Here is an 11755-nt window from a genome sequence, read left to right as displayed (position 1 = left end):
TGGCCATCCCGCGATATACCGGTCGGTCCGGTGTAGGTGGCCGTGTAGGTCGGTCGAGCACTCGAGTATCAGAGACGGTGGTGGTGTGTTCGAGGGGGTGTGCGATAGAAATAGAGAGAGAGAGAGAGAGAGGGAGAGGGAGAGGGAGAGAGAGAGAGAGAGAGAGAGAGAGGGGGAGAGGGAGAGCGTAGGTGGGCGTAGGGTAGTCGCGATGCGAGAGCCGAGTGTCCGGCGCCTGCGTAATGCCGTCTGTGTCTACTTGTCAGCCAAGCGGAGCTGCCACCACCCTGCCCGCCGTTTCCCTCTCGTCGCTACTCGATAACAAACTCCGGAGTAGCAGTACTGGCACGGTACTCCGGACCACCGGGTCGCAGCTGGGAATCCGCGCCGCCTATCTCTCCGTCTCCGGCCCCGTTTTCGTTTCGTCGACGCCGGATATCGACGGACGTCGTGTTTACGGGAACGACGGCTCTCGATCGACACGCCGGGATCGAGATCTCGCGCGTTTTCCCACGGGGATCCGGCCGTTCTCGACTATCAACGAACCTGGACGCTGCCCAGCGATCAACGCCGGTTACATCCGCGCCGATTCCGTGAAAAATCGGCGCCGCGACGCCCGCCACCGACCATTCACCAGTGCGTTCTCACCTATCGACCGTTTACTCGAAGATCTTCTTATTCACTGCTCGTTGTGTCTCCTCCGCGGACTCCTCGATCCTGTCCGTGTTCTCCCGAACATGTTCTCCTGTCTCCCGAGCAGATTCCTCCGCGATCGACGCGAGTGAGCCTGGCCTGTCGGTCGGTACGCTTGTCATGGTGCATAACTTGTTGCTCGGCTGCCTGGAACTCTAGCCAGACGATTTTAAATCGCTACCCCGGGATACGTCGAGTTAAATTGCTTCGCAGGATTCTTCTCTCGGTTTCTCGCTCCCCGAGGATCCTTCCTTGGATTTATGACGACCGAGCTTAGGACCTGGATACCGAGGAAAAGGATCTCGAGGATTCTTCGTTTCGAGGGATCGAGCCTCTCGTTACCCGCGGTTTAGGCAGCCCCGGAAGCAAACATGCTCTGTCTTACCCTAGATATTTGCTCCCGGGATCATCCTGTTTGCCCCCGGATCCCTCCGAGATCCTGTTAACGGCGATCGGAGCCCGCCTCGATGCACAAATAATGAAAACGATAGCCGCAGACGACGGAACGGGTTCGAGTGTCCTGTGGTCGGAGGAGGTTGAATTTATGGGACAGTTTTGAGGATTCTGGGTAGATCGAACATTCGAGATTATTAACTGCTGGATGGAAATAGGAATTTGGAGATCGATTGTCCTGGTACGTCGGCAAATTTGATAGAATTAGAAGGTGCGTTACGCTGAATCAATTTGGTCGATTAAATCAGTGGAGTGTTTCCGAGACCAATTTCCCAGATTGCAGTTCCTCAAAGAATTTCTGAGATAGTTGCGGTAATGAAGCTCCGGTTGCCTTCATCGGAGAATCCCGTCACGTGAAACAGGGTGCACATGCTTCGGAGAAGGTCTGAAAGATCCAATCCAAGAAGACATAAATTAGAGGAAATTTCGAAAAAGTTGCATAAAATTGCACAACGTGGAAATCACAGTCGATTTCTGCCGGCGTCAGCGTTTAGACCAATTACCCGAGGCTGAAGAGCCGGATTCCTCGGAAACCAGGTCTGCAGGGTTGACGAACTCCTCTCGGAGAGATCGATGTCCGAAGAACAGGTCTGGGGTCCATGCACGGTTCGTTTCATTGTTCCATTCGCGCGGCGTGTCAAGAAGACAGGTCGTGTCGGAGCGAGCGACCGCGAGAGCGAGGGGCTTTACGGAGGATCGAGATAGATCTCGTAGAGGCTGGGAGGATGGGAGCAAATTGGAAAGTCCTGGGCACACACGCGTCGGCATCTTTACGATCTACCCCGACGGTCCTGGTCGTCTTCGTTCGCCCCTCTCGAGTCCCCATAGGAAATCGCGTGCGAAGCCGCGTATCGAGATTCCTCTTCTTCGTGAAATCCCGTTGTTAGCCGATGCTCTCGAGGTTCCGTGACAACGGCCGATATTTCTCCGACAGCCTCCGACGACGTCGTGAAACGGCGAACGGGCCGCCGCGTCTGTTCCAGGTGAGAGACCGTCAGAAGTTTCAATTTCACGCGTCGAGTAGTCGCAAAGATCCGGGGCGAATATCAAAAAGGAGAAGGACAAGGAACCTCTTTATCGTCCCGGTTCCGGCGTTGTCGCTGCTAGCGAGGGGAATTTTATTTTCGAGCAAACACACGACGGATAAGCTCTGCCTTCAGTCGCCGAGAGTCCGGAGTCAGCCGGCGAATCCTTTAGCAGAGCACAGAGACAAAGGCAACCAGGACCACGACCTTTTGCTTTCTCTGCTGCCCCCTCCCCACCTTCTCCCCGGTTCGAGATTAATTTCGCGCGATCGAACGTTTCGTCATTCCTCTCTTTAATCCTCTTTCCCTCTCCGAAGATTCGATCTCGAGATTTAGCCGTCCGACAAATTCAATTTGTTGCGAGTTGTCCTCCGCAGGACTGAGGGACGTTGCTCCGTTTCTCTTTCTCCCTCTGTCACTTGAAAAATTCCGAGAGTGGACGCGGTCGGCTCGAATAATTCATTCGCTCGATAGAGGGTGACCGGGCGATCCCATCGACGCGGCCACGTGACCAGAAATCCCGGAGGCCCGAGTTCGGGCCTTCTCGGGCCCTCGGGAGAGCCGAGAGCTCTCGGCCCGTGATTCCCGCCTCCTGCCCGGCTGACAAATTGAATTTTTCTCAGCTGTCCCCCGGCTTGAAAGGGGGCGTGTCCCCCCGCGCTCACGCTTTATTTATTAAAAAGCCTCGGCCCCGACGTTCCCCAGGAGATAAATCGTTCCGCCGCGCCGGTGCACACAGCCCGGAACCATGCGGTTCCACCGGATTCCTCCTGGTTCTCGGATCGCTCTTCTACCGCCACGAGAATTAAGCAATTACCGGTTCTTTCGAGCGGCGTTAACCCGACCTCGATCCATTCTCTCGGTTTTCTCGCCTGTCCTCGGCGATCTGTTAAGCTCTCCTCCCGTGTACCGAGGGCGCAATTCAACCGCGGAACAACGGTTCTTCTGCCCGGCGAGCCCCGGCTCAATTGCGTTCAACAATGGCTATAGACAGCGAATGGACTCTGCAGTTTCTTACACTTCGTACTTCGTGCCAGACGGAACAACCTGCCGGCCCGCGAAACCTCATTTTCCCCGGACCAACTACCGCCATTCTCCTCGGGAATCGTCTGATTTCGTTATCCCGGATTTGTCAAATTATTTCCCCTCTTTCTCCGATCCACAATCTTTTCCCACCGGCTCCGGCCTTTCTAGAATCGTGCACAGTCGAATTGGACCATGACGTTTCAATTAGAAAGTTGCTCCCCGTGTTTCTTCCAGGATTGTCTAACTTCATTCGAAGTCTAGCGATTTTTTCGACAACTGTTAATTTAGAGAAATTCCTCCACTTCTGTTTTCGTAGCAACTTCCTCGTTTTATTGTCCCAAAGATTTTCTCCGTTCACGAAGCTGCTCCGCCGGGGAGATAAAGGATAATTTATTCGATGTGCTTGGGATTCTGTTTAGATTAAGTAGAATGGGTGAGATATGGTCGGACAGGCTGGGGATGACAGTTTAGATAACACACGAGACTGAAATTGGTTCTCCCGCACAAATCAGATTCGATAGAAATTGCATTTTCTTCGTGTTAAGTAGGATAGGCTAGATATGATCAGACATATTAAGGATATTACTGGTCTCTCTGTCTCAGCAGTTTAAAATTCTGCTGTCCACGTGAAGCACATTCGCTGCAGCAGTGAAGAGGAGGCAAATATTGCTGGCATTAAGTGGAATAGGTGTGCTACGGTCAGACGTTAGTAGAAAATTCTTTTCAATGACACAGCAGAATAAAATCGTACCAATCTATGTTCATACCAAGTCACAACTGTATAAAATGTAGATTTTAATAATTAGCAACACTGCTCCGTCCGAAAACGTTTCATGCTGTTTCTGATGAGTGGACGGCTCGATCAGCGATTCATAAAATTCCGCGGCAGCCGTTTTTTCCACTTGTCCTTGTGTTCTTTGGGAAAGAGTGATCGTCGAGCCACCGCAAAGCTGTCCGAGCGTCAGCGAACGACGACGTCCTCCAGAGTTTTCCCATTAGGGGAGCAACGGGACTGTTTGCGTCCTGTTGCGGCTTTTCACCGTTCACCGAGTTCCTACTGACCGGCCGGCGACAATGCGTTGCGACGTAATTGCTATTTGCGTTCGCCGTTCCCGGCGAAAGTTCCGAAACGCGAGGGTAGGTGTTCGGGTGCCCCGTTTGACGAATTCGAGGTCCGTTCCCCCGTTGCATTCGTCGAACGATCAAATCGTGCCGTTGTTTCGAGCGCCACCTTGATCCGGTGTCTCCACCGCGAACAGCCCGAGGAAGTTTCTATCTGTGCGCGTCACGGTTTCCCTAGTTCCTTTTAAGGGACGCAAATGCTCGATCGCGATGAAAGGAAGCTTGTCGCGAAGTCTAACAAGCCACCTCTCTCTCTCGGCTGTGTTTCCTCTTTTCAGCACCGGCGAGGCGAGAACGCTCTGTTTGTATTTTAGCGGACGCCGGGGGAAAGAACACGCAACCGTGCGATACGTGTTGCAATACACAGTGCAACCTGGCCGGTCGTTCTGCCCCAGCCACGTTCCTTCTTTATTAAATCGAACAATCGCCTGCCTGTGGCTCCGTTCGACCTTTATCCCGCTAGCATGTTGCACCGAAGCGATGAAGAAATTGACCTGTTTAACGGGTCTAGTCTCTCGTTGATCGCAACGAACTTCTATCTCGACTCTATTCCTACCTTGGATTTTTCTCTATTTGTTTCGCGTGTCCTCGCCGAACCCAGATCAAAGCTAATCAAGGTAGCGCGGTTACGAAATTCCTCCGGGCAGAAAGATTTGTGGGCCGACGGTTTCGCGACGTAAAACTTTCTCGTCGGGCTGGAAGTTATGTAAACAAATGCAGAGGCTGGCCATTTAAGTGATATAGAGTCGCATTCGCCAGTTTAGCGGGGGACAATATTAGAATATGGGAAGCTCGTTGAATTGTTTCCACGAGCCGAGACCAGACTCGTTGAATAGACATTAGATCGTTAGCGGCAGGCATCTGGTCTACTCGCCTTTTCGCCGCGTCGCGGAGATGCACTTCTCGATCGGGGGATGCACTTTTCCAGCGATCCGCAAGGATTCTTTCGACCGTGCTCGCTTCGTTTCCCTTTCAAATTTCATCGGAACAACGAGAGGCTCCGATCCCCGTCGACACAGAAGGATCCCGGTCCGATCCTCGAAGCGATCCGGCAGCCCTTTGTCAGCGGCACTCGCGAGCGCCCACCGTGCTTATTTAGTTTTATTGGTTTTATCGAGCATAACAGGCCCCTCGCTCGACGAAGCGTGATCGTCCGCGGGATTACGAAAGGTCGTCAACGGGGTCGCCTTTCCACGCAGGCCAGAAATAATGCATCGTTCCCGACGCAACGCGTGCCTTGCTTTCCGCTGCAATTCCAGCCCAATTACTCCTCGGCGCGCGCGACGCTAAGTCTGAATTATGGTCCGCGATAAGTACTGGCTGCTGGAGAACACAATTCTCGCGTTGCTGATACGGTCCAGCTCGTACACAGGATTTAGATCTAGTCAAACTTGAACCCAGCTCGATATACATCCCTGTTCGAAGATCTATGCGAAGCTCGGTAGAAACCTAATCAGCGGGGTAGCACGGGAGCCGGTCTAAGCCGAATCTAGAGCAGCCCTAAATCAAATTCCAAGTCTGATGTTGGAAGCACGAGACATCCCGTAGTCGAAAGAAGCTTGGTAGCTTTCAATTTAAAAGTTCCTTATCGACGAAGCGCGCCTGGCAGTAAATTCGTCCGCTGTTACACAGTCCCCCGGTGATTTCATTCCATTCGCTCCCCTTTGCCGCTCATTAACCACGGTCACAAATTTTTCTTGATCCTCTTATCGGATCCGATTCCGGCTCTCCCGTCTTATGGAGTCTCTGCAAATATTCCCCCACGAACCTGAGGGCGCGCGTCGCGCAAATACTTCATCCTCGCGAGGATGATTTCCTTAATCCTTCGTGGTGGGAAACCGAAAAAACGAGAAACGGGAGGAAAGTGGACCCGGTAGGAAAAAGGACACTTCAGCAGCGGTACGGCAGTTCGTCGAACGACGGTTTGAAACCGCCGCGGACCAATTAATCCGGCGGGTGTTGAATATCGGCCGGAGACACGTATTAATTGGAACCCGATGAGAGGATTAAAGACGGTCAGAGGGGGTCGGAGAGCTTTTTTCCTCGAGGACTGTCTTCCAATGAGTAGCTTCTGGCTCTAGAACGTAGAAATCAATCAGCGGCACGCCTCACCGGCCATGATAATGAACTTTCCAGCGGGATAGGGTAGCGGGAGGGATGATTATAGGACCTGCGAGAGCTCAAAGTTCCGACGCCTCAGAGGGAAAAGCTGTGGACAGGCCATCGCGCCCGCTTCGGACACTCTGTGTCGCTTCTCGTTCTCTTTCCACGGGTCCAGGCTCTCTCGCCACTCTCCCAGACGCTAAACCCTCGGCAAAAATGTGGCTGACACATCCTGGTCCTCGTCGAGAAATTCCGTGTCATTTGGAACGTCGATTTTTCTTGCGTGGGTATTTATCGAATTTTATATTGTTTTATGGGTATGAAAAAATTTCACCGATTGGAAATACTCGCGTTCTCCCACGCGTCTGCTCCACAAGTTGCGACTGTGCAAAGTTGCCCGTGGTGCTGAATTATTCGCGGCACAGGGGAGTTGCTTTTTTTTCGAAACTTTTCGAAATGTCACTCCGGTGTTTTTCGCGGTCGGGCAGTTATAGGAAAATGTCAGTGGATGTTCTCGACGCGGACCACTTCCGCGCGCCGAGTTGCATTACGTTGAGAATAAACGGTCGGCTAATGGTGTTTCCGGCAGGTGTCTCGGCCGATAATGCCCGCGAGCCTAAAACGATGAAAACGGCGCGTCGATAGCCGGCGTCCACCGATTTTGCGCCACGCTAATGACCGGCCGCGACGGTTGAGCCTGTTCGCGACCTGCTCCGACTGTTCCGGGTGCCTGATCGCCGTTGGATCGCTCGTGTTGGCGGACGAGGGAGTCTGCGAGCGCCTGCAGCCGTGTGCAGCGAGCCTGCGGCCGCCGCGATGCAGCCGGACAACGTTCCCTGAGACCTGCGCACCGATCACAGGTACGAGATATCCAGCCCCGGTCACGTATCGCAACAACCAGCGCGTGACTTCTCACGCGAATGGCATGTCGATTGGTCCGTTGAATCGCGGACGTATTACCCGGACATGTTTTCGAGGCGGTCCTGGCCACAGTTGTTGCGAGAACGGCTGCGCCAGATCGTCCGCCGCGACGCTGAATGGATGATTGTCCCCGGATCGGCGATAACGTCGGATGTTTATGCGTTCCCCGGAACCTTTGTGTCCCGTTGAAATACGGCTCGAATAAAATTGCACGCCGGGTGTCTTGTAACAGGTGGTGTACATAATTTACGCGATAAATAAGTCGACGGAGAATTTTTCCGTTTCACGCTACCGGCACATTTGTTCCCGGCGAATACGGAATAAGTGATTCGACGCGTTCGGGATTTCTGTTTCGGATTATGTCGAGTGAGCTACGGCAGGACAGACCGAGCAGTTTTTACAAGATAAAACACCGGGATTGGGTATTTCGCGGAAATTGAATTCGGTACGCGCGCACAGGGTTAACTTGATTTTTAAGTAGAATAGGCGGGATATGGTCGGACACTCTACCGAAGTAATTTTCTACTGCAGAACGGAATAAAAATGAGCTAGCAATGCGAAGCATATTGGATTCACCGGTGACTTTGTTGGGTAAAATGAAGTGAGCAATAGTCGGACAGCTTGACGAAGAAAGATTCTACGGTGGAATGAAATTGCCGTCTAGAACAAATCACGCTTGTTTTACATGTACGAGAACTGTTCAATTTTCATTCTCTGCAAATTGAGAAGCTGTATAATTAGTTCGGTGATAATTAAACGCCGCTCTTTTAAATCAACGGAGTTGGATATTGGCATCATTTCACTTTGCCGCCGTTAACTATGTATCGATTATCCATTTCCCATTTTCTTCATCAAGTTCTCGACGATATAAATCACAGAAAAATCCGCGGGGACGATAACTGTCGCGGTAGCGCTATCAGGTCCGATGTTTATTGCCCGTATTAGGTGTCCGATAAGTAATTTACAGTCCGTTTGAATTGTCCGGTAACCCGGTTAAGACATAAACGATCACGTCGCCGTAGAATGAACAATTCCATTGGAAATGAATATTGAAGGTTCGCGAAACAATTGCCTGCGGCTCAGCTAAATTAATGTACTTCTGCCAAGGAAGAATTAAAGGGCGTGTTTCTATAATAATTTGAAAAGCGCCGGTTCTCGGTGGACACGGTCAATTTCACTTAGCAAACGAATTCGTGTTTGTTAGACAGTCGACGACGTTCAACGATCCATTCAGTTCCGGCCCCGGGCCGCAGTCGATTTATTCGACCGCCGGGCAATCGATTAATATTTTTTTCATGGCGGATTAAGTTTTCATTGGAGCAAATGGGATCGATCGGGCCGGTGAAATATTCAGAGTTTAATTACACAGTGAATAAATAACGACCGACAAGTCAATCCCGTCCGCATCGACGTGGAACTTTTTCAGAAATGGCCCCGGCGATTTTAGAACGGTCCGCAAATAGAATCGGGTCTCGGCTACTGCGGAGACCTTGCAGAGCGGGGGGACGAAAAATTAATCGTCGACGGACACGGAGGGCACGGGGACTCCCCTCGAATAAACACTGCCGAAGTTTCATGGGTCGCGAGATTAAAGTACGATCCAAGACAAATATCTCGATCCGAATGAAGAATCACCGGTTCGTGACTTATAAACGTTACATTCAGCCGAGAGCCATACCGTTCTGCACTTGCAAAATTTGTCCCGGTTAATCGGAAAACTTTCCGAAAAGTGTCTTCTTCCTGGGTCAATCCGACCGCCTGGAAGAAGACACGAAGTTGTTTAATCGTTGCGAAAACGATCCACGAATCGCAGGAAACGCTAAGCAAATTATACGTTTCTACCGTTGCAAATTTGTCCTGGCAAATCAGAAAACTTTCCTGAATGTGTCTTCTTCCTGGATCGATCTAACCGCCTAGAAAACTACAGGAATTTGTTGGTGAGAACGATCCTCGAATCGCAGGAAAATTTCCGTAAATTCGTTCGTTTGGAAGATTTGTCTCGGTTAATTGAAAAAGTTCCCGGGAAGTGTCATCTTCCCGGATTAATCCGGGAAGTGAAAAACAGGCGGGTGGTTGTTTAATCGTTACGGAGTTGATCCTCGGATCGCAGGGAAATATTCAAGATATTTTTCTCACGGGGGGGGGGGGGGAGAACGGAATCAAAGGCTTGGGAAATAAATCCTCGCGATAATTCGCTTAATTGTCAGAGCACATAAATCGTACGACGCGATGATTCACTTAATTGCTCGATCCTGCGATTACGTTGGAGGAAATAAATCCTGTCGAACGACTCATTTAATCCCCTTAGTATTTCGTAAGAAAGAAATCCCATGAAAAATGACTCCTTTAATCTCTTGCTACTTCTGAAAAAAAAGGATTCTTGGACAGTGAAAAACTGCAATTATCCTGCAACTGTTTACACAGAAGTTTCGAACATTGATTCAAGCGTAGAGTTAATCTTCCGGTATCTTGTGCAACGTTAGATTCATCTTTCCAAGGGTTGGATCTACGATGTTTGATCTGAAATGAACTTTCTCTGTTGTACAGGCTATATTAATCATCCGGAATCTGTTCGGATCGAGCAGCCTGTCGCGCGCTCGACTATTATCGCTGGAACAATCGCACACACCCGCGGCAGCGGAGCTGACTTTTCTCGTGAACGAAGCCGACAGTCTCGCGCACGGTGTTATATCGGGATCATCAACGCCGGGGCGATATTGATACTCGTTCCCCAAGTCGTCGTCAACGGCGTGCACGTTGCTACGCCCTTACGGTGAACTTTTCCGCCGGAAAATATTTCGCCCGGTCAAAGGGTTTCTTATCGTTCGGCGGCAAAGCCGAGATCAAGGGAATTTCCTCGGGAGAACACTCGTCCGCGTCAAGAGAGACCTGGGCGAGAGAGTCTTGCGGGGTAAGATAGGGGGAACGGTTGGATATCGGCGCGTTGCCGCGCTACCTTCACGGCAAAAGCCCTTGTTCCTTTAATCTAGATTTCTTGCGAATCTCGCGCGGCGCGGGTGCCGCTTTTAAAGGCTTGTCTCCCAAAGAGAAACGGCTAACTTGTTGAATTCACGTTCAAGGAGAGCCCCCGCTCTTTCAGCCCGAGAGACCGAGAACTCTTTTCCGCGCGGCTTTTCAGGGCCCAGTCAATTAGCCCCTAATATTTAAAGAGCCTCGCGCCGTTTCTCCTCGCCGTTCAGCCTGCCCGACCACCGACCAGAGATAATTCCGGACTTTCCGCCGGGTTCACGGCGAATATCGGCTTCCCACGTCGTCCCACCAGTGTCCATCGACACCTCTAATCAGGTCAACATTCTGTTAACGCTAACACCCCGTCGAAACGTCGCAGATTCTTTTAAACTCGAATGTGAAATAAAATATTTTCTAGAATCATTTATTCTTGTTGCATACATTAAATGAAATTGTAATGAATAATCTGCTCCTCTAATCAGGTTAACATCCTGTTAACGCTCGCACCTCGTCGAAACGTCGCAGATTCTTTTACACTCGGATGTGAAATCGAATATTTTGTAGAATCATTTATTATTGTTGGATACATTAAATGAAATTGTGTAATGAATAATCTGCTTCTGCATATTTTCGTACCAGCGTCGTGCAAATTCCAGCAAAATCAACTGTTTGCCAGCCGATCCATGAACGTATTGATTTCTCCGCGCAACACGCGGAACATTACTTGCAATATTATCACCGTAACAAAATCGGATTTTGTTGGTAAATAATGGTTCATCGAATTGTTTAGCAGAGAATCAAACAGACTGGTAGTGTGCCAGGCGATTACGCGTTTAATAATCGAGTTGCGCGATAAATATTTCCGCGCGTAGCGTGCATAGTACATAGAGTTTGATTTTCACTCGCGGAAACGCGGCGAAATACCTTTTTTTTAAATGATATCTCGCATTGCAGACGGAACAGGCTCTCCAAATATATTCGATTCCCGGATATCTATGGACATTACTTCCCGGCTCCTTTTTGCAGTGTTACGGATACAGATTCAGTTCGACTTTCTCACGGGAATCTCTTCAAGATCGCCTGATTTCGCAACAGGTTCGTCTGCGTTTGACTCCATTCCTACAGGCTCCCTGACTTCGCGTCAGGTTCGTCCTCGCTGTCTATATTCCTAGCGGCTCCCCAATTACGCATTGGGTTCGTCCGCGTACCTTAACTAACAAATTAAGACCATATTCCTAGGGGGTAACAACCCTTCGCCGGCCACTCGTGTTGCTCGGGGCCCGGGCTCGTAACAGCAGCTGAAAATATTAGAGTGGACACTTGAACTTTCGTGCGATTACAGTCAATAAATGTAACTGAAGCGTTTCATTTCACTGCATCCGCTGCGCCGAATCGTTCGCGAGTGTTTATTCGGAATTTACGTCTGACCGAGCGGTATGCTA

The 11755-nt window shown here is 50.5% G+C and overlaps 1 protein-coding gene across 4 annotated transcripts in view; it reads left to right on the top strand.

Moving 5' to 3' along the window:
- Positions 1-307: 307 nt before the first annotated feature.
- The window catches only part of 5-ht1 (serotonin receptor), a 161599-nt gene continuing 150151 nt past the window's right edge, over positions 308-11755 (top strand). Inside the window, exons 1-2 of one of the 4 annotated variants that reach the window (XM_076429489.1) lie at positions 308-636; positions 7012-7282. The gene's annotated coding sequence lies outside the window, so the exon portion shown is untranslated. Of the gene's footprint in view, positions 7283-11755 lie in introns of all 4 variants that reach the window. The other 3 variants (XM_076429490.1, XM_076429493.1, XM_076429492.1) reach the window with 3 other exon arrangements.

The sequence above is a fragment of the Lasioglossum baleicum genome, chromosome 8 (assembly GCF_051020765.1).
Source record: "Lasioglossum baleicum chromosome 8, iyLasBale1, whole genome shotgun sequence".
Taxonomy (NCBI): domain Eukaryota; kingdom Metazoa; phylum Arthropoda; class Insecta; order Hymenoptera; family Halictidae; genus Lasioglossum; species Lasioglossum baleicum.
The sequence above is the reverse complement of the archived record's forward strand: the minus strand, read 5'-3'. Positions and strand labels throughout refer to the sequence as shown.